Genomic DNA, 23406 nt, shown 5'->3' with positions numbered 1-23406 from the left:
AAACATTTGGCTAAAGCTCAGGAAGAGCAAATGAGTTCTCATCTTTGTAAATATTCTCAGTACAAGGGCAAAGTCAGCTCAGAGGAAAGAGTACGCCACTTCCAAAGTCTTTAATTATCTTTAATTCACACTTCCACTGCATAGGCCTACCACTGAAGAAAAAACCCCAGAGACAAACAGCACAAAGATCCCCAAAATGTGAAGGCAAAGTACTCAGTAAAACATTTACACACGGAATATTTTCTTGAAAGGAAGGATGCTTCAAGACCACCCACAGTAGCAACTTCCAGTAACAACACAACAAGCCAGAAAGCTGATTTAAAGAGAAAAGTAAAAGGAAAAAAACAAAACTGCAGGAAAACATTTGACAGAGGCACTCCTAACTAACACTGAAGTCTGGAAAGAGAGAACTAACACATAAAGCACGCGTTCCCTCTGCTGCCAAGTCCCATAGCCTGGGATTCAGCTCTTTGTGCTTATTTTGAATATGAAAAGTATGGAAAACAGCTGCCTTTTCATTTGGGGTTTTGTTGTTGTCAGCTATTCTTTTTTAATAAGCCTTATGCACCTCAAAAATATGGAGTAAAATTGTAAACTGGAAGAGCTGCAGTCAAAAATGATGTTGCCGTAAGCAGAGGATCTCAGTCTGCACTGTTCCATTATATCTACTTTTGGCAGGGTTTCCTGGAGAACTATGAAGAAAGCACCAGAGATCCATAAAAAAATGAAAGGAGAAGTCCTCTTAGTAAAATAGATTATTTAAACTTTGGGTTCTCATTATCACCTATTTAAAACTCACATTTCTGAACCGACAGTCAAAGAAGAAGTGGCTTCATGAAAAAAACTCCAAGTCTGGCTCCAGCTGGGTGGTGAAAACTGCTTCTGTAGTTCTCTGGCAGAAAAAAAAAAAAACAAACAAACAAAAAAAAAAACACAAAACACAATAAACCTCCAGCCAACATAAAAAAAGCTACTTCACAAATAAGCCACACCTCAAATAAGGTTGGATAGTGAAGATTACAGGTAGGCAATATGGGTTTTATCTTCATATCTTTATAACCACAGAGAAATAAAGATGGGAATATTGTTTTTCCTAGTTCTTTTGATTGCTACTGGAGATCTTTACTGATTGTTTAACACATGTAAAATTGAGTTTTTGTGAATGCCTCCAATATTTTTATGAGCTTTATAAAATGCATTATTATGCCTATGCAGATATGCCTAGATGAAGAAACAGATACACTTTTAGATAAGATCTATCTACATCTAACTATGTACACATGTTAGGTCATAGGTTTTACATCTAGCTACTCTGCCACCAGCCAAGGAGAAACTGCAGCTGTGCCCGCAGATAACTCATTGAAATGAAACTATCAATACAAATACTATTCCTGTAAAGAGAACAATTGCTGATGAAACCCCTTCCTCTACGGTTAAGGACTAGATCTCTTCAAGTGGAGGAGAATTTTCTGTTTTCTCTGTTAAATGGCACAGCAATGACATCAAGGTTTGCCCTTTTAATAATGATTTGCTGCACCGTCAATTATCAATTAAAGAACTGATCATATCAAAGCAATTGTAAACGATACAACCAAGTCACAGATCATGGAATATTTCCTATTTGCTGTAATTTTGGTTTACTGAAATGTGGCAAATCTGACTTGACTTCTTCTCCAAAGCCAAACTCCCTTTTCTGTTTGCATCAGGAATCAAAGCAGGTAGCTTTAAACTACAGAGCAGAACAGTAACAGCCACCCTCCACCTTCTCACCTTCCTGAAATTAACTCACTTGCTGCAGCAGGAAAACTGTTTGCCCACCAGCCTTCCCACAAACTTTTCCTTGCCCAGAACACTTCAGCTAAGCCCTGGAACAGCAGGGAGCAGAAGCCGAGAAGACAGGACACTGACTATCCAGTGCTGACGAGGAAAGAAATAATGAACACCCCACACTGTACCCAAAGAACAACTGCTAAGTCCATATGAACACAGCTTTCTTTGAAAACACCCAGGCCAATGCAGTAGTCACCATCTCATAGTGTCCCTTTAATCACACTACCTCGTGGCAGGTGAAAGGCTTTGGCCACCCGCATCCCTGCCTGTGGCTACCACAAGGCAACACACTGTGTAAGAGCCACCGGGGCAGTTGAATGGCATCTTGGGCCCTTCTTGCTGCATGCGAGGGGCTGCAGGAAGGTGAGCACTGGTGTCCCTCCAATGTCCAAGGATGACAAGTGGTGTGGCTGAGCTGACAAGCACTTCCAGCTACAGGATTAACCACTATGCATTGTGGGTTTTTTATGCTGCAGATTCCCTTCCTCACTACATACCTCAACGATCTTCCTACATCAGCAAAGTCAGCAGAGATTTCACTTGAAACAGCCCCAGCTGCCTCAGAGCAGTGCCAAGCATGGGGCCATACATGGCCCCATCCACTCCACAAAGCCCAATGCTAGTCCACCACCAGCCTCCTCGCCAAGGGCTTAAAGTCACAACTTCTGTACGCTTTCCTGTCTGCAACACTCACATCTGCCACAGTGGTGAGCTAACTACAAACCAGCCTAAATTCACGAAGACAGATGGGGTGGCATGATGAATAAGCAAATAAAAAGGCCCTAAAGACTAGTATTTTCCAGTTGTTATTATTTAGGTGTTTCTCCTAAGGTTGATAAAACGGGGGGGGGTGTGTGGAGAGGGGGGACAGGACAGCAGATATATTAGCACACCTTGGAGATCATCTTTTTTGTAACAAAAGCTGCCATCACTTATTGTTATGCAAGTAACAGCACACCAAGCACACTAAGTATCTCCTAGTACTCAGGAGGACTCCAGGCAAAACTCCAGAGCACGTCACCTGAAGTCGCGAAACGATGTTAGGTCTTTGTCTTATAGAGAATTGTAGGCTTGAATTTATTCTGTTCAGCTTCAAAAACATCTTTAGAAAGCAGTGTAATGCCTGAGAAAACATTTCTTCTTATTAAAAAGATTGCGAATTTAAGTAATTAACTTTTTTCCTTGACATTCATTAAAAGAGAACAGTATCCTCACACACAAAATTATAAACAAGCTGTGTCTGCAATAGCCACCACATACAAAAACCCACAAGACTGCAAAGACATTTCTCTGGAGAAGAGATAAGGGATCAAAACAAACAAAAATCCCTGTCTTGTTTTGCTAAGGAAGCCCTGAAGTCTCTATTGTGTTATCAGAGAAACCCCATAAAAATATATAAGGTTACCCTGAGCTTAGACTCAAAAGTAATTTAAATCAGCATGCATGAGAGATGGGAATACAGACAGACCATTACTGAACTACTGACACCCGTGTACTCAAAGGGTTTTCTTACCCATCCTCAGACAATATGAGATTATGCCTTCCCTGTTGCATGGAAAAGCAGCTTTTACAATTGAGATAATGACCTACAATACCTATATAAGGCTATAGAAATCAGATCTGGCTGATGGAGAAAGATCCAGAAGGAGTGAAAACAAATTGACGGCTTATATGATGCTCGAAGACCTCTTCTCCTGAACTGCTCTATGATGTTATTCTGGACCATCTCTTCACCATATAGAGTCCCCAGCAAAGCCAAAGATAAATAAGAGAGATAAGATAGGATAAATAAGATAAATACATTTAGGTTTGTAATTTCATATTTTGTAGACTCTACGTTACAACTGAGCATCCTGTATGCATTGTTATCGCCTTGAATGGGTGAAGAAAACCTGACTTTTTTTTTTTTTTAACTCCTACACAATAAAGTTCTAATGCAGTTTTTATTGCTTTGCACACTAAAAACATATGGAAATGACAAAAGTGTTCAAAAATGGTCTCACTGGAGAAAGTAAACAATAAGTAATTTGCCAGAAATCAAGCTTTTTATTCTGTTGTATTATACATACAGTGACATAATGTCTAAACTGAAATAGCTGAGATACAGTCTAACACATGCAACTTCTGGATTTTGTGGCTCTACCAAACTTGTTTATTTTACTGTACACACATATTTACAAGAACCTGGAAAGGGGATTTTTACCCTCAGAGAGAGAGGCTTCTGAATTATGAATCACTTTATGACATTAACGCCTAGCAAGATGCATCTCAGATGACCATTTATGCTGCAACTTGCTAGAGCTCAGTGACAAGACGCACTGTAAGCAAGCTCCACATCAAATTAGAAGCCAGTTATATCACTCATTGAGTGTTTGATATTTGACATTTTCCTTTCTCCAAATTAGCCATGTCACAACTTTTCACAGGCCATTATGGAAATCTGAATCAGCAAACAGTCTTCTAAAATTTCCTACTTGTTTAGGCTGTGGAAGTTACACTGCGTATACAAGGATAAGCCTTTATTTACACAGGAACTCACATTAGTAAATTAAAACCAACTCAGATGCTTCCAATTCTTATTTCAATCTAAGAACCATTTGTTGTCAGTTAGCTTAGGCTGGTTCCTCAACACCACAAAGCTCAGACCATGCCAGGGGAATAAAGCTGTACCAAACATTGAAATTTACATCCATGACATATGTGACAGTGTGTCACAAAATCTGGTCTGATTTCTGATGAAAGAAGTCAGAAAGCTGAAGCCTCACAAGACAAACCATTTACAAAGTTCACTACTTTGATTTAGGTTAAACGGATTTATGAGCTTAGAAAAAGAACTCAGTTACAGCAATTTAAGTAGCTGAGCTGTGTAGCTGACCATACATGCACACTTCAGCCTACAGCAAATGCCAGGTCAAGCACATTTTTGGCTTATGAAAGCCAAATAATAGGAGATTTGAATGGAGAAAATTCAATGAAAGGAGATTTGTGGAGTCCACCTACTTTACCTCACCACAAGAGCGTTCCCAGCAGAAGCTGCAGATACTCAGTTATCAAAACTTTTTACTGAAATATATCCTCAATCAGTGGCCTGCTGCAAGGTCCATGCCACTGGAGCACCAGACTGGTGTTCACACCACAACACTCACCAGGTGTCCACAAACTGGAGAAGACTGTGACCATATAGAAGTCTCCATGTGTGAAAACAATGTGCGTGATGTGTCCTACCACATGCCTAGCCATGTACCCAACACATAACGACCAGCTCTTAATGCATCTCTGACCATACAAAGGGGGACACAGCAGCAGATGGCAAGTGACTGCAGTAGGCTGGCCACCACTATAGTAGTGGAAAGCTACCCTACTACAGCCAAAGTTTAAGATACGGGTTTGCAGACCAGTGACATTACCCAACCCATTTGTTCACAACTGAACACACTGTTAAAAGGCTCAGACACAGAATCAGATGCTGGCAAGATAATGGCTATCCAACTCAGCCTAACCCAACAAAGCTGCTGCCCAGAGACAAAAGCAAACAAGGATTGTCTGGAGCTCAACATGTGCCCTGCACTTCTCAATTTCAGCATGAAGGAAGCAGCAGAATACTGGATTTGTTGAGGCTTAATCTAAGACTATGTTAAAGATATAAATATCAGCTTGAGTTGCAGGAAAATGCGGAAGCAGGCATCTTCCTGAACAGTGAGATAGTATTAGATACCACAACTAACCACCACACTCTTGAATCGTGTTACCTTTTTTAAGTCACCGGTCACAAGCTCAACAAGGCCACTTTCTTCAACTGACTACACCAATTCACAGTACCTAGAGGATCTGCCCCATGTTACCAATGAACAACTTGCACCCTCAGAGTTCTACGACTCTACATTACTTCTAGCTTGACGGGAGTAAGATTTACCCACCTTCTTCCCAACTGGACTCCTGGATGAACGACAACTGCTGCTAAAACCAATGCTAACTATGCAGAAGAAAAATTTCAAGATATTGAAGTATTCACCTAATCTCTAGCAAAGAGATTATTCTTAGTGAAGATGTTATAGTCTGGAAGCGCTGCAGGCCAGAGATGCCTGCCCAAGCCTAAGGACATGAGCTCAGAAGCCCCCCAGGACCCAGGCAGCCACCGTCTCTATGGGAAACAGAAGCGTCATGGAGACGCAAGTAACTGAAAACTGAGTGGCCGCTCCCAACGCTCACCAGGAGCTTAGCATGGAAGCGATGAACGCACCTGCTAATGCTTCAAATACCCTCTCCTTTTGAAGGGATCAAGTCTGAGAAACGCCATCAAGCAAGGGGACACTGCAAGCAAACCTGCAGGTGTACCCCTACAGCTCACAACAGCTGGCTTCACAGCAGTGGCTCAGTTTCATTTACCATCTCACTACGAGCCACTGATGCAGCAAATACCATCCCCTAGTAAAAAGCTTTTTCAGGAGAGAGTTGTATGATACCAAAACTTTCTATGTTTCACATACAGCCTTTTCCAAATGCTCGAGCAACATAACCCTTGGCCTAATGACCTCATAGCTTAAAGAGAGTCCGATACAGGAAGCTATTCAAAACTGTAACCAACCTCCAAACTGGAAAAGGCTCATAAAGAAGCTAGAGATCTGAAAACTATCCCTGCTGATCATATACTAAGTTATGATCCTGGGTATAGTTCAGAATTGCACAAACCAGAAAATGCATTCGCCCTGAACTTGTCCAGGGCTTATCCACATAAGACTTTGAAAATCATACGGAGGACAATAAAAGCACGGAAAATGCTCTTCACCATCACCTACCAATGGATCCCAAGTCTTGCCTGGTAACTCCTAAGAGACTTTAATTCTAAGAGGCTGGGGGGGGAAAGAAAAAAAGGCAAAAAAAAAAAAAAAAAAGAGACGAAAATAACACAGAGGCGTCTCATCTGAACACCTACTGACATGCCCGTGCACCCACCAGAATTAGTACAGGTTGTTGCTACCTGCTTTACACTAGATGAAGAGAGAGGGGGAGGTAGGACTGAGAAGAGAACGGGTTCATCCTGAGTTTCAAAAGAAATTTTCCTTCTTTCTCCACAGCTTACCCTGTTCCCCCCCAACAAAGGGAAAGCGGTAAATGCACTGATCTGATGATATCCAATTGATAACCAATTTCAAAAGGAAAAACAACTTTCATAGGTTAATTCAGCTTATACCCCCCAAAAAAAGTCATGCAACAGAATTTCTAATTAAGACAAAGCTTGGTGTAAGGCATAATAATTCCTAACATTATCCATATGAGAAGTTACTTTCACTTGAATGTTTATACAGCTTAGACAAGTTTGCAAACATGGCTGTGAAAAGATAGTTGAAAAACCAGGGGTATTTCCTTATGTGTGCTCCTGGGCTCTTTCAGACCACTCTGAACTACTGGGGACCAGCCTCTTTGCCTTATGAATCTTCTCCAAGCCAGCACATGGAACCTGCTCCCAGAGGTGCGGGACTGTTCAGCAGAGCAAAGAGGTGGTTGACAGTGCATGTTTGCCTATGAAGTGGGCACAGCAGAGCTGCAGAATTGCTATAGGTACTGCTATTGCTATGCAACAACTTCTGAGAGAGAACAGCAACAGCTCCCAGTTACCCATGTAGGAACACATTAACCGTGAAATAAGTACCCACACAGTGGCAATGAAGTTAATGAGACCAGGAAGATGCCTGTGCACAGACACCTGAAGCATCGGGAGACTGGTCCTAAAGGTGTGTCAGTCTAATTCCAATACACCTAACATGTTAATTTTAGTGTCCTCCCCAGTCTAAAATATCTCTAGAATCTTGGTACAGTACCTGATATTTAGTACCACATATACAATATATTATTGTTCAATGAAAAGCTCCTGGGAACTATAAACAGATAACTGTCAACCAGAATGAGGCAAATTTTAATTCCATTTAACCAATTCTCTTAATTCTCCAAGTGTTCCCAAAAAGCCACCCATTGCAAACAGCTGTAGATCATCAGCATCATCTGTAGTCCAACACATTCTGCACTGAAAAAAATGTTTACCTAGAGCATGAAATGTTTAGTGCAAACGAAGGTTAATAATTTGATGATACCAGAATACCTGAATGTAATTATATTGCTTGTTTCCCTGAGCACCAGCTCTTAAAAGTGCATTAAATGGGTAAGAAAAGAAACTGTTCTTAAATTTTCAACCCTGATTCACCCAAGACTTGTCAATTCCTTAGAAATAAAAACATTAAAGCTATGTTTTCAGTATGGAGGAGAGAAGCATACATCCAGCTTCTTGTAGCTACAGAGAGGAAAGTCAGAGCAAGACAAGTGAACGCGACCATTGGAAAAGCAAGAGCTGCGCAGCCCAAGGACTCACAAAGCAGAGTGAAAAAGGAAGGCAGGGAGGCAGAGGTAGAAAGGGAGACAAGGAGATCCAGAAAAGACAAGCTGAAATACAAGTGTCAAATAGTCTTCAAAAGCCTTTGTGACTTCTCAAGTGTTTATTCAAATGAAGGTGTCTTCGTGATGTGTCTTGCAACAGTCAACCACTTCAGCAAACACCTTCTGAAGGCTGCCGTGGCAGCTCTTATCAGCCAAGCACAATGCTGCAGTCTAGTATCATCTTCAAGTATCATAATTTCAATCTGCATATGCTGTACCTGCTATTGTTACAGGCAAATGGTGACATGCTTGTAAGTGAGAGGAGGTGGGAAAATATCTTCCATTTGCATATATTCTTCTTAACTATTACTCATCTCACATTTTAGCCCTTATAGATGAGCCACACAAATTTAGTGTCCGTTCACCCAAGCTGCAGGAATTATTCAGCTAAGAAACAAAGGCAGATAATAAGAGGATGTTGAAAGAGTTCTTTGTACTAAAAGGAAGAAATCCTACTGTATTTTAAATCTTATGTGTGAAAAATGTGTATGTCCTTTGCTTCGTCTCTGTTGAACATTGCAACTCATGACAGGTCTTTGCCAAGACTGAGAGGTATGGCTGTGCATAACTGAGGTCACTGCTCTTTTCTCAGGGCCTGCGCAGGGGGATGTTTACCAGTCTTCACACTAGAAGAGTCAAAAATGAAAATGCACCAATAGAAAGTGAGCTCAGGGAAAAAGAAAGATAAGAAAAGGCCCTTTCGGTGTTGTTGCTGTCATCTATCAAGATACTTATACTATTAATAAGGTAAGTAGAAGATATTATCTTACAGAGAGAACACCTTAAGACCAGAGGAGACTCCAGGCAAACGGGACTTAGTAAACAATTATATGATTTCAAATAAAAGTCATTACGAACTCGGTAGTTTGGTGTCTAACTCTGAAGCTTCAAGGACTTGCACTTGCAAGATTATTTTTTTCTTTGTTTGTGGGTTTTTTGTTTGTTTGTTTTTAAATAGAATCATTGGGGGGTTACTTTAATTAAAGTCAGGAATTTTAAAGTCAAGAATTTAAGTGAACATAATTTTAAGAGCTGAACCTTTAAAACAGTCATTATGTAGCATAAAACCCATGAAAGGAGGAACCATTAGTAGCAACATCTCTTTGAAGACTATTTTTATAAATTCTTGTGTATGAAAAGGAATTTTATCACAAATAGCTGATAATCCCTTCCCCACTGGCATTCTTATGCCAGGTATCAGCACACTTAACGTCTCTATCAACTAATCAAGCTGGTAACACCATTGCTAAATAAACCTTTTACTACAATATAGGCACATCCCAGATGTTCTCTCACTGTTTTTGAAATAGGAGGTAACAAGCAATAAACTGAGCTATGTTTATGATCTACAAGACAGTCTTGTGCAAACCAATTCTGTTACTCCATTTTATTAACCTACACGCTAATGGGGGATAAAAAAGGGAAAGTGCAGCAAAGGCAAGTAAGTAGACAGGAAATTCTAAGACTGGGGGGGAGAGGGCTGCTTTTCATTAATCTCAATGTCATTTCAAAGAAAATTACTAAAGCCATTAATTGGAAGATATTTCCTATGTTATATGTCAAAAAGAAAGTTTGGCTTTATTCTTTGTTGGTGCATGTCATCTCTTATACCAGTGCAAAATGCTTCCCACCTGCATGGTAGAACAGTCTTCAAACTTCACACTGGGAAAAGAATTACAGAGATATAGTGCAATAATGGCAATTTCGGCCCCAAGTATCAGTCCAATATCTATTTGCAATATTCTTTTGTTAGCTCACAGAAAGGAAAATTCAGTGGACTCAGCAGACTTTGAGCACAGAACATATGCATATACACGGTTTCTATGAGGTAATGGACATACAAAGTGGGAGACGGAAGGGTATCAAGCTTGCCCACCAATCCCGTCAATGTTATTTCAAGTAAATCAGAGCAAGCAAATTTCAGAGCTCTGAAGCAATTCAGAAAACATAGCAACAATGAAATCCTTGATGAAGCATCTTTAACTAAAATGAAAAGGGCCATTTTTTTTATTTGCTTTATTCAAAAAAACAATGCATCAAATATACTTATTTTCATTAGGCAACTATTTCTACTTCTTTGGATCCAATTAATTATTAGTTTGCAGTTACTCATTTATTCAGAGAAGTACAAGTCTGCCCTCTAGTGACTAAAATATGCATACTGAGTAATATTAAAGCAGTATTCCCCCCCCCCCGGCGGCCCCCCGCCCTTGAGCATTAAAACACTTGAATCCTGATGTTTCTGGCTTGTTAAGACAAGGTGGGACAAACAAAAAAGCATGTAATAATGTTGGATTCACACCATAAAGATAAGTTGACTGTGGAGTTTATCAAACTTGGTCTCATCAAGAACAAAATTAAGCCAGTCTGATTTGGTTTTCTTCAGCACCATGGAAGCCGCATGGTTTGCTAGGGGAAAGCAAACAAACAAAACCCCCTAATCTTACAGGAAGGTCTTGGGCTGCATGGAATGCTGAGGACATGCAAACTGCTCTAGGTGAGACACAGACAGTAAACGACACAAAAATAAAACAAACAAAAAACCAACCAAAGAAAAAAACTCCAAACACACACACACAAACCCCACCAACCTGCAAGTGGGATTTGCTCTTTTTTAGGATCTGAAAGGAAACACACAAATTCAAACATCAAAAAAGGAGATCAGAGGAACTGTGTTTTCAAAAGGAATATATGTTTGATTTGAGGTTGAATCAACTGGAGAAAAGGAAACTACCTCTTCACAAACTGTAACTACATATTGCAAAACCGAACATTTGGCATCCCTAAGTTACAGGTTAAGGCCAAGAACATTAAGGCACTATCGGATGAGTCATTTACTTCAGGTGTCTTGCAGAAGATTACTAAGGAAATGGTTCCTGAACCCTGATCCTCTTAAAGATGCTCCTCATGCAATGGAATACACTTGGAAGACTGAAAAGTCACCCTGGGAATGGAAACAGAAACACCTCCACCCATGCTGTCAGATTAGACAACTTTATAGCTCGCTGTGTGGTATTTGGGGAAGTAGCTTTTCATACCTCCAAATCATATTCTGTGTTCAACTCAGGCACACAGATATGGAAAGTTAGATGGTACAATAATTCCATTAGCATGTCGCAAATTCTTGAAATCCAGTGGTTTCTGCTTTCCTTCAGAGGAAAAGATGACAAAGCTTATAGCTGCAGAGGAACGTCTGAAAACATAAAAGTCACATGCATGGGAATTGAAAAACCACAAAGTTGAAAAAGCATCCTTGTCCTACTCCATTAAAAAGAAGGGCACATCAGTAAGCAACCACTGTTCTTGGATGCCTAGTTTTTATACTGGGTTTTGTTGTTTGGGTTTTTTTCCCCAAACGGTTGGAACGGTGCTAGAATGAGAAGGTTCAGCTGCCCACTGTATCACTATGACATTCAGAGTCTAGGATAAAGTTGTAATACAGCTTATAAGTCATATTCCTCATTGCACCCCAACCCATTTGTAATAAAATTATATAGGCAGTTGAAACTGCCTTCCTCATCTGCTGAAGAAAGACCAGCGCATATTAAAGGATGACATGGAAACTCCTGGCCTCCTGAAATAGTGAAGTGTTAGGCAGAAGCAAACTGCCTGGCCAGAGTTTGATGGAACCATGAAGATATTTAGAGAGAAACCTGAACATGGGCTCAGATTTCACTTTTATAACCCCAGTGCTGGGGAAGAGGGGGAGATTTTCAAGCCTCCTATTCAGTATGCAATATACAAAATATGTATACAGTAAATAATTTTATATATATGTTGTTTATATTTTATATATACACACACATAACCTGAACAAGCAGGAGACTGCAAAAGAAAATTTAAGCTTTCTGTGAAGTTTGTTATACTACTACTTTATACTCCACAAGACACACACTTTTTTTTTTTTTGGATAAATTGTCCAGTCTTCCTATGCACAACAGCAACTTACATGTTATTTAATAAATAAATACATCGATACACTGATGTCTCATTAATTCCGCAAGCAGTAGTAATGAGGGACATTTCAATGCCAGCACAGATGTACGTGTACACTCACTTCAAAATCTTATCTGGATTTCTTTAACTACATATATTTAAATTGGATTGTCTCAAATTAAAACCTTTGCACTGCCAAACTACTATTTACTATACAAAATGGAGAAAATACATGTGCACAAAATTGCATTAGGAGTAAATATCCTTTCCCTAAGCGCACACACTCCTAAAAGCAGTGATATAAAACTGACGTTCTCTGACTCAGCAGATGATCTCCCTGTCAGCGCTCACTTTAACGACAGAAAGAGTTTTATTAGTTCTTAGTCCCATTACCACTGCCGAGCCAACAGAACAACAAGCGGATAAACAGATCGCCGCCTCAGCGCCGCGTCACCAAAGCTGCCCGCCAGGTTTTGTCTGCAAGACCAGTTTCTGTGCCTGTGACCCGTTTCCCTTTCTCCCACACTCAGCCCAAGAGGATGGCAGAGCTGCCAGACAAGGCAGAATCAGGCCTAAAATTAACTTTATCAAGCACAGTAAAACCCCAGGAAGAACCCGATTAACTCCGCTACCCTAAGCTGCTGTTGAGCAGGACAAACAATGCACATTCCTATCATTCTTCCAGCTTTTGCATTCAGCAGTTTTGTCACAGAAACCCTACAACTAGCCTGCAGCCTGACAAGCCTTTTCCATACGATAACATTGAATTTACCGGGAATTCCTAAGCACTCTCTTCCATCTCCCAATGGCATTCTTCCTGAGTTAGTCCAGCCACCTTTCAAGCTGCATTTCTAGTTTTGCAGAAGTGTTTTGGTGGAGCAGACAGACGGACAGACAGGTGTGCAAAAAATCGCTGCTGCACTCCTGTGTCGGGAACTATAACCATGTCATTTAATAATCTAAAGTAACTGTGACTATGTGGTTAGTGCTTGGGAGTACCATTTATCTTTCACGGCTCACTCATTTGTGCTATGTTCAGCTCAACAGGATCCTTATCCTTACACAATTCTCTTTTAATGCCTAAAATAAATTGGAAAAAGCACGAACATGCCCTCATAACATAAAGAAATAAAGAAAATTAATGATTAAGCCTTCACCATTGTTTTGTTTTTAAATCATCTGACAGACTTTAGTATAAAAAAAAATAGAGCTCTTTTACAAGAGACTGAAAAACAGTATAGTGAACAGAAAAATTATGACTATTAATTCTTCTTAATCCTACAGAACACTTAAATACTGAATGATGATGCACGAGGTGAAAAAAAGAAGTATCAAAAAAGTTTTGTTAAATTCACTCACTCGACAAAATCTTGAACCAAAAAACCAAAAACACCAAAACCCCAAACCAAAAAAACCCTACTCCACCCCACCAACCATAGTGCAGCAAAATACTCCTCGACACTAAAATACCTTTTCCTATGTTGCAGCTGTCAGTTTCAAAAACCAACTACAATGGTTACTTCTATTTTCACACCTTGTGATTATACAGATTATAAAAGATGGTCTAAATAATGGGCCCAGATATTAAAAATATATACACACCCCCCATCAATTTAACAGTAAGAATTTACTTTGCCCCCAACATGCTGTTCCAGCATTAGCCAACAGCTTTGCAGTCTGTTATTTCCTAGTGTACAAAAATAAATAAAATCTCAGAAGTGTCACCCTAAGTTATCTTCCAAGTTTTATTGGACAGGCTTCCCACAGAAGCCCCAAAGTCGGGGAGGGGCGGGAGAGGGGGGATTGAAGAATTTAGATGCTGGGCACTCTGAGAATCTAGAAAAGTACAGAAACATGTACCAAATAAATTGCAGGAAAAATATTTTTCCTAGTTAGTTTAGACAAGACTTGTTTTTCATGACCTCTACATTTACCCACTGTTGTGTATATTTAGAAGATAATGTGCATACCCTTTATCAGGCTTTCTATTAAAACCAGTAGCTACACACACTGAGAGCAGCAGGATTAACCCACATACAGAAAGGTTACAATCAAGGTAAACGACAGAAAAAGAAAACGACACTTTTCCAAACATATCCAGTGTGTTTGTATCCGGATACATTTCCAATATACCATCTCTGACAGAGCCAATGGTTTTACTGAAGCACAACAGCCGAGTAAGATTTCTGATCCAAACAAATCTGAAGGAAAGCAGGAACTCTCACAGTGAGCCTGCCTTCTTCCCAACCCCTCTCCAGTTTGATTTTGTCTCAAAATGGGAGGCACTGCATTTAAATTAAGGAAATAAAGATATTATTCTAAGTATGATCACAAGTCTACAGAGATGTATTTAAAAACAGACTTATAAAAGTTTTAAAATAAAGCTTTTTTTTTTTAAAGGTAAAAAATAATCCCAGTTGCTTTTCCTGTTTCATCTCAAGAATACAACATTAAAACTACCACGACACGAAGTTTTATGCACAAATTACATAAACTTGCTATAAATGTATAGATTTGTGATGCTCTGCGATCTTTGATAATTTTCATCTAAGTGTGCCCGCAGTTACATTTTTAGTCCTTTCCTTCCTCTTCAGGTCCACGGAAATGACGCAGAAGAGGTAATAGCTCAAGTTTCAAGGCAGCCCTCACCTAAATTTGGGTGCAATAAAAAGGAGCTGTGCTGGGATGGCAGCATCATCTTACTATGAATCCAGTGGAGCTTTGCTGGCAAGAAGCCATATGCTTAGATAGGGTCTCATGGCCTTCCCAAAAGCTTTTTCTATTTAGACCCATGAAAATGAATATGTTTGGATACTGGTCAGTGATGGTGCCCACCCCTTTGAGGAGTCAGCTGCATGAGGAAAACCTTCCTACACAGGAATCCTCAAGGAAGCATACTCTCTCAGTAGGCATCACCTGAAATTCTGGGCCTTAATTAGGGAAGTTTGTTACGTTTAGTGCTGCAGCTCATAATTGGCTTTTCCTGAAAAAAATCTAGAGGCCATGTGAGACTGACCCAGCACTGGCACCCCAGGATGTCCATCCTGTTCCAGCTTTCTAGAAAACAAGGGACAACACTGGTTAACTCCTCTGTGAACAGCCCCAGTAATGCAGCAATAAGGAGCGTTACATGTCAGGTAGGGATTATTATTCTCCATTGACAAATCACATATTTGTTTCTGTACTATACAATAGAAAGCAACTTTAAATTCACTGCAGGAGTAGCCTTTTTATGATGTTACAAATTCAATGATGATTAGTTACCCAAAATTAGTTTCACCATAACAGTGAGCAGTCAGTTACAAATCACTTTAAAAAACAATTCAAACTTACAAGGATGAAAGAAAAAAGAAAATCAACTTTTTTTTTTTAAGGAATGCTCATGTCATGGGTCCTTAATTGCCTTGTGCAATCACTCAGAGATGCAAGTATTTATTTTAATATGTAATTACAGAAAGCATCTCTATAAGTACTTTCTCCCCTCTTCATAAACGGCATTTACAGATACCACAGAGCTGTTTCTTAAACAACATTATTAACTGGAAGGCTGACAGAGAACTCAAGCAACCTGAATGGGCTGAAGGACAATGTTGGTTTTTGTTCCCCTCTGTCAATACCACACACAGACCAACTCAACCACTGTCATCCATCAGTCCTGCAACCTCTTCCTTAACATGTCTTCCAACACTGTGAGCATCCTCAGTGTATTAAGGAAAACCACCCAGGATAATCATGACTGCCTTGGGAGATTGATCCAGCAGCTGGTCACGACCCTGAAAACAATTTCAGTAATTATTGCGTTTTTATTAAGAGTTCCAGAAAAGCTATTTTTTAAAGTCTGTAAGGCAGTACCTTTATTTCAATTTTGCCTGTTCAGTAAAGATTTCATTACTCTAAGATACAGTCAAGCTAGTTAGGATGGGATGATGTTGCCTAAAAACAGGCCTTCAGTGCCTGTGAGCACGTGAGAACTACTGGAGTACCCAAGACCTCCCCAGGGGCTGGTAGATATGCCACGGGACCCCCGGAAGATGCCCACCCTTCTGGAGCAGTAGCTGGAGGCTGGGCAGAACACCTGTGTGGCCAGTGGATACCCTGGGGGCAGGAAAATGAACGCCACCCTTCACAGCAGTACATTTACACTCTGCCTCCCCCTCCTGTGGTCACCAACTTGTGAGTGCTTACATTTGAGCTCCATTTCAAATGCACAAGTCATCCCTGAAGTCAACAGAAGGGAGCTTTGGTGGAGAAGTTATGCTTAAGTGTAAATATTCTCAAGATCAACACTTAAGAGCTGTGGCCTTTGAGCCCTCACTCGTTGCAGCACTCCTGTTGACCCTGTGAAACTTTGGCCGCGCAGAGAAGCCCCTGTCATACAAGCTACAATCTTTTTGCAGAATCTGACTTTCAGCAGAAGGTGCAAACCAATAATAATAAAAATTATTAGCAGTATTATAAAAAGGATATAGACCATGGGATGAAGAACAGATTCATTTTGTCTTGGAAAAAAAAAAATCATCAAGAGAGCCAATTCTTTGCTCTGCCACGGCCTCTTATTTGAGGGCAGAAAGGCAGGAAAAACTAGCTATAAAAATCCCGATTTCCCAGAGGCTGCCCCAGAAGAGGAGAGTCATAGGGGAGCACAGCGCACTCTTAAACATCACACCTTGGTGCATAGCCAAGAGATACGCAGAAGCCAAAACGCAGCATGCTAGGAGTTGCCTAAAGGCAACTCTAAGAGGGACGAACTCCAAAGGAGTTCCAAAAATGCATCAGGAGAAACTACCTTTGCTCTAGGCGCTGCTCTGGGGCCAAGCACAGGCACAAACCATGCAGCTGGACAAGTTGTTATCACTGCCGTTAAAATGGAAACAGATGAATTTTTCTTTAGAGATACACATATGAACTTTCACTGAAGGAGCTGAGCCTGCACGTTAACGCCAGACTTAGCCATGAAGGCTCTTCGGTGATTTCAGACTGAAGAACAGTACTTCTGTCTTAAGACAATGCTGTAATACTCAAATCCCTTTCCTAATGAACATTTTGAAGTTACACGGTGTTCTGAGGGCATTGCATGGCAATGCACTTGTATCGTCTCATAATTAACTGTAATTACTATTCGATCATTTCCAGACTTAAGTGTAGTTAACCATTAACCTGTATTTGTAGACTGTATTTGCTGAACAGCATGGTATGTTCCTTCACTCGCCAATGCTATGTAATCATGCACTTATAGACCTTATCAGAGTGGACAACTAAAACAGGTTTTGAGGGGGTGGAAGGAAAGGCCACAGACGTCTAGTTATTATTTAAGTGTTTTTTAATTAAAAAAAAAATGCCTTTTTTTAATAAAACTGCCAGGAAACAAAAATAGATGAAGATGGGACTGCTAATTTTCATGCTTTCTCAACAACCCCCCCCTCAAACTCCTGTTCCAATTCTTGTGCCTATACTAGCGTAGGAAAAAGTGGTATCAAGACACTCTTCAGGCTTCCAGCTGGACTTCCTTACTATGCCTGATCTGTATATGTCTATGTCTATTACACAAAAAAAAAGTATACTTTGAGTCTCCAACATAGTATAAATGTAAAAGCTGTTTCTTCTATAATAATGAAAGTACTGTTAACATATTTGTGAAGCATTTGCAGTAAGATTCAGCTGTTGTGGAAAAATAATATAACAACGATGTAGTGTAAAGAACACTATTCAGTATTACCCATTCTAGTGGTACAGATTGTCAACAGCAGAATGCCAAGGATGACTGCAGAACTCTTGCATACACAAAATTATGCATATTGAATGCCAGGTTGAGGTTTTTGTGTTTGGGGTTTTTTTCTAAATGAATAACACTTAACAGGTTTGTGCAATCCCATCTATGAAACTTGCTCTGTATTCTATTACAAACTGAGGTATTACAGACTTCTACCAAATTTAATGGAAGTGCTTAACGCAGAAACAGACCACAAGATAAACTTAGATAACTTGTCAATCACACAGATGTAATGGCTATTACATTCAAATAAATATCAAGCACTGTATTTGAAGACTGTTTTGCTGCTCCTTTACATTTGAGAGGGAATAACAGAAATGATTTAGAAATTCAGAATACATATCAATTAGTTACCGTCAGGACTTCACTTCAACACAGGACCTGCTGCAGCCCATCTCAGGCTGTAAAAGCCCTGCTACAAACAGTTCATCTCTTTGGAAACTCAACCAACTTTCAACTGCTTGAGGAAGACTCCTGGCTGCCAGCCTGGCCAGTGTGAGGTGTTACTTTGAGGTATCTATCACCAGTTTATGCAGAGTTTCTGCTGCAACCTCAGTTAGGGATATTAAATCAATACAGATTCTTTATCCTCCCTACTGCACATGCAAAAAGCCAATGTGTCATCTTGTCCAGCATGATGCATCGCCACAACCCATAAATAAGATTGTTTAGTTGCAAATTACCTGGAAATACTATGCTGGTGAGGAGATGGACTGAGATTATGACTGACTTCAAAGATCTTCAGTAAATCAGAAATTAGCACCAGTATCATCCTAAAATGAGGTATTAGTACTAATAACTGCTATTTAAGTATTACAGCACTCTTCTCCTACACGTTTCCTGTTCTGAAGGCCAGCAAGGGTAAAGAAGATGGTAGGAGTTTGGTCACCCTGGTTGGGGAGGACTTCTCATGCATCGTAGGGTGGCCTGGGCAGTTGCTACGCAATGCACTGGAACAGGCTTTTACACCAAATCCAATTCTCAGCAGTACAAAAAGCATTCATCTCAGAGCAGCTTTGGGAGGATGAGGAAATCTAATCCTAGAGGGAACCCCCGTGCCCATGTACAATAGAAATCCCACCCACACCAAAACAATTTTCTGGATGCACATCAAAGAACGTACCCTGTTCAGAATGAAGACTAAATACACCCATCTCAGAACTGTGCCAATATTGGCACTAGGAAACAAAACCTGACTTCTAAAATTGACACTGGGAAAGACTCCAGTTGTCAGAAACTCCATGAAAGCGCTAGTGCAATGTTATCTCCACTTCAGCTGACTGCAATACAGGTACAGACCTTTGCAAAATACAAGGTTAAGGCATGAAAATACTCTGGGTTTTTGCAGGAACAATTCAAAGTTTTAGGAGCTCTTGTTTTAAGACATATTCACTTTACAGCTATCTAATCCAATACAGAAATGAAAAAGGCAACTTCTTCAAAGACATCTGCAAAGAGTTCTCTACAAAATTTCAAGTTTACAATTAAGTCTTAATTCATAATTAAATGCTTGTATTTAAGGGGAAAACTGTTGGAAGCAGACAAGAAATATATGAAGCTTTATTTCTTAATCCTAAATCCAGTAACTTGTGTAAGTAAAACTGCTGTACAATCTTGTCTTAAATAAAATTCTCCTCTTCATTCAACAAAGTTTCTCAGACTCTCAAGGAGTTTGTTTTGTGTGGTTCGTTTTTTTTTTTCCCCTAAATAAACACAGTGCAACCCTCATTATCTGTCTCAGCCTAACCATTCTCAGTACTCCCTTCCCTGGGACTTTGCACACCAAGACACAACATTACATAGTACACCAATTGACCATTCTGAAAATTTACTATACTAAGGGTTGGAACAAAGAGATATCAAAGGGACTGGCTATTCTATCACCACATGATAGCCGATGAACAAGGAAGGAGCAGAAAGGCAGGCAGGCAAGCACAGAGAGTCCTGCAAGCTAGAGGTCTGCAGAGGGATGACAGCACCTTGCTCAGCCTTTTCCCTGCCGCTGTCAGCACTGCTGCGTGATTTAATTCAGTCACTTGAGAGAGGAGGTTGAACATAAAATATAGCACCGTCACTTGTGCTCCCAACTGCTGCAGTAGGCCAAATAATTTTTAAAATGCCAGATGCCCTCACAGCCGACAACCTGCACACATCCCAGCACATCATTTGGGGCCCAGGAGAACAAGAAGAGGGACCTGGCAGAGGTCGGGGGAGATGGGACCGACACATGTGCATGCCTCTGCCTTTCCACAGTTCTAAATAAAATTAAGTCTCTCAGGTCATTTCCACTGCCAGATTAGCTCAAGCTGCTAAATTTCTAATGCAGCTCATTCACCTCACTTGAATCCATGCTACGTGCTGCTTTCTATTCATATCTACAACCATCACTGACAGCAGCAGGAAAAATAGTGTAAATCCAACAATAAAACGGTTTTAAGAGTGAGAAGTTAATGGGAACTACAGGATTATGTTGGGTTTTTTTAAATTTCCTTTAATTTTTTTTTATTTTGCTAGTTTGATATTAAGATGCTGCAGCATAATTATTACTAATAATTTTATTTCTCTTGCTGCACATAAGAGATTAAAGCATGGAATTCACCCAAACCAACTAAGTTTAAATAGATGGTGATCAGCTTCTTCTCTAGCCTTGCCCCTGAACCTTCCTCCTTGCCCTTTCAATTAAGAAAGGCAAAGTATGTCCTTAAAATTATGGCTTTTAAATAAATAGAGAAAAACATGGAGATCTCAGAAAGCAAGTTAAATGGAACGTGCAGTGTAAGAAATAAAATAATGAAATGTCAGCAGCAAGAAGGATGGAAATGATTTAAGCAAATGCCAAAACCCAGTTTCCTTATTTCAATATTTCTCATCAGTTTTATCATACTTCATTTACAAATATTAGTCTAGTTTTAAATTATGGATCATGCAGTTTCCCTTTAGAACAGTATGAAATTGCTATAGCATGGCTTCTAAATTTACAAATCCCAAAGTATGGGGTCTTGGGGAGGAAAAGAAGGTAGGGAGAAAGGAAAGGATGCCTACGCAGGTATGCCAAGGTATGTGTATTTTGAAAGTGAGAAAGCAAGCGAAAGATAGGGGATGTTTGCATATATATGAAGAACTGTATGTATTATACACATCCTACATGCATAAATAGAAAGTAACTGAAAATCCCATGTAACAGCTGCTTTTATATTACGTCTTTGTAACACATCCAAAGAACTAAACTCCAACATGCTGCTGGGTAAACATAACCCTCAAAATGGACAGAGGTATGCATCAAGAAAATTTTAGTGCTGGTTTGCAAAGGCTCAACTTAGTCCAAAATTGCATTTTTGGAAGCTAATTCAGAAGGGGTTTTGGATTTATCAACAGGTCTTATGGACAGTGGCATAGAGTGCACCCTCAGCAAGTTTGCTGACGACACCAAGCTGTGTGGGGCAGCTGACATGCTGGAGGGAAGGGATGCCATCCAGAGGGACTTTGAAAGTCTGGACAGGTGGGCCCATGCCAACCTCAGGAAGTTCAATAAGACCAAGTGCAAGGTCCTCCATCTGGGTCGGGGCAATCCCAAGCACCGATACAGACTGGGCAGTGACTGGCTTGAGAGCAGCCCTGAAGAAAAGGACCTGGGGGTGCTGGTGGACAAGAGGCTCAACATGAGCCGTCAGTGTCCACCAGCAGCCCAGAAAGCCAACCGTATCCTGGGCTGCATCAGGAGAAGAGTGTCCAGCAGGTCAAGGGAGGTGATTCTCCCCCTCTACTCCACTCTTGTGAGACCCCACCTGCAGTACTGCTTTGAATTCTGGAGCCTTTACTACAAGAAAGATATGGACGTGCTGGAACGTGTCCAGAGAAGGGCCACGAGGATGATCAGAGGGCTGGAGCACCTCTCCTATGAGGACAGACTGAGAGAGTTGGGGTTGTTCAGTCTGGAGAAAAGGCGGCTCTGAGGAGACCTTATAGTGGCCTACCAGTATCTTAAGGGGGCCTACAAGGAAGCTGGGGAGGGACCTTTTAGGATGTCGGGTAATGGTAGGACTAGAGGGAATGGATTAAAGCTAGAGATGGGTCGATTCAGACTGGACGTTAGGAAGTTGTTCTTCACCATGAGGGTGGTGAGACACTGGCACAGGTTGCCCAGAGATGTGGTGGAAGCCTCATCCCTGGAGACATTCAAGGCCAGGCTTCATGAGGCTCTGAGCAACCTGATCTAGTGGGAGGTGTCCCTGCCCATGGCAGGGGAGTTGGAACTAGATGATCTTTAAGGTCCCTTCCAACCCTAACAATTCTATGATTCTATGATTTAAAAAGAGAAAAGGGAAAACTTTATCTGAAGAAAGCTTCCAAATATGATAGAAGTGGAAAGGGTGGTATGCCTGACCCTTACTTAAAAGCAGATATATGACCTTAATGCGTACTAAGTTTAAGAACAGGACTAGTGCTATGTTTACAATGAACACTGAAGCACTCAAACATTACAGCTTCAAAGAATAACATAAAAACTTCCCAGATCAAGCCATAGTCCAGGGCCAAGGCTCATCTCTATGAGATTCTTGGCTGACAAAAACAATACTGAAGAAATAAGTATCATCAGCCATGTGCACTACTGCTATATCCAGCACACACTTTGCACCAGAAACTGGCCATATTTAATGGCAACTAATGATTCCTTATTAAACCTCAGAAATAAAAATGGATGTCAGAAAAACACAAGGGGAAACAGCAGTACCACCTCATCATCCAATTACCTTGATAAAGTGACTATATGCTTAGTAGAGGCATTGGCAAATACATGTTTATGAAACTGAAGCATTGTTTATGCTGTCTCTAAATGACAGGGAAATTATTTAATCCTGAGCATTGTAGGGTGAGTGAACCCTCTGAGTATGCAGTGAAGTCTGTAGGGAGTTTGTGGAAATTCTGCCTGTGCCTTAACTTCAACACAGTCTGTTCAAATTTTTTCCAGCCTAACAGGATTCAACCATCCATCTACAAGACGCAAAAGAGGCAAAGACAGCGTTATGTTGCTGCTGGTTTGGGTGGAGTTTTTTGTGGGTTTTCTTTTTTTGAAAGCTTGCAAAGTAAGAGTTGTAACAGTAGAGCTTGACACAAAACCAGATATCACTTGTAGTCTAGTCAAGAAGTAGTACAACTCATAAAATTAGCTTCTTCACATGTTCATTGCCTCAATAAATCTGCCCTGACCTTAAGCAGGTCTGGACCTTTGTTTTGCAAATTCTTTCAAAGTACATATCAACAAACCTCACAAATTAATGATTTCCAGAGGTATATATTATCCTGTAACTACTTAAACTAAAAACCATGTTAACACTTCCTTCGGTTGTGAGATACATAACCCGTTAATTTTGGTGCATCTCATTCAGAACAGAGCAAGAACAGTCCTCTCCTTCCCGTACCAGCTCTTCACCTCCACAGCT

At 40.4% G+C, this 23406-nt stretch overlaps 1 protein-coding gene across 50 annotated transcripts in view; it reads right to left on the bottom strand.

The window, feature by feature from the left end:
- Positions 1–23406, bottom strand: part of BBX (BBX high mobility group box domain containing) — a 148912-nt gene that overhangs the window by 81194 nt on the left and 44312 nt on the right. For 11 of the 50 annotated variants that reach the window (XM_074596864.1, XM_074596731.1, XM_074596653.1 and 8 more), the window contains one exon: positions 800–892. The exons of the other annotated variants lie outside the window; for them this stretch is intronic. The gene's annotated coding sequence lies outside the window, so the exon portion shown is untranslated. The remainder of the gene's footprint in view (positions 1–799; positions 893–23406) is intronic. 50 annotated transcript variants of the gene reach the window in all.

Source organism: Larus michahellis, chromosome 1, assembly GCF_964199755.1.
Source record: "Larus michahellis chromosome 1, bLarMic1.1, whole genome shotgun sequence".
Taxonomy (NCBI): Eukaryota; Metazoa; Chordata; class Aves; order Charadriiformes; family Laridae; genus Larus; species Larus michahellis.
Note: the sequence above shows the minus strand (reverse complement) of the source record. Positions and strands in the feature narration are given on the sequence as shown.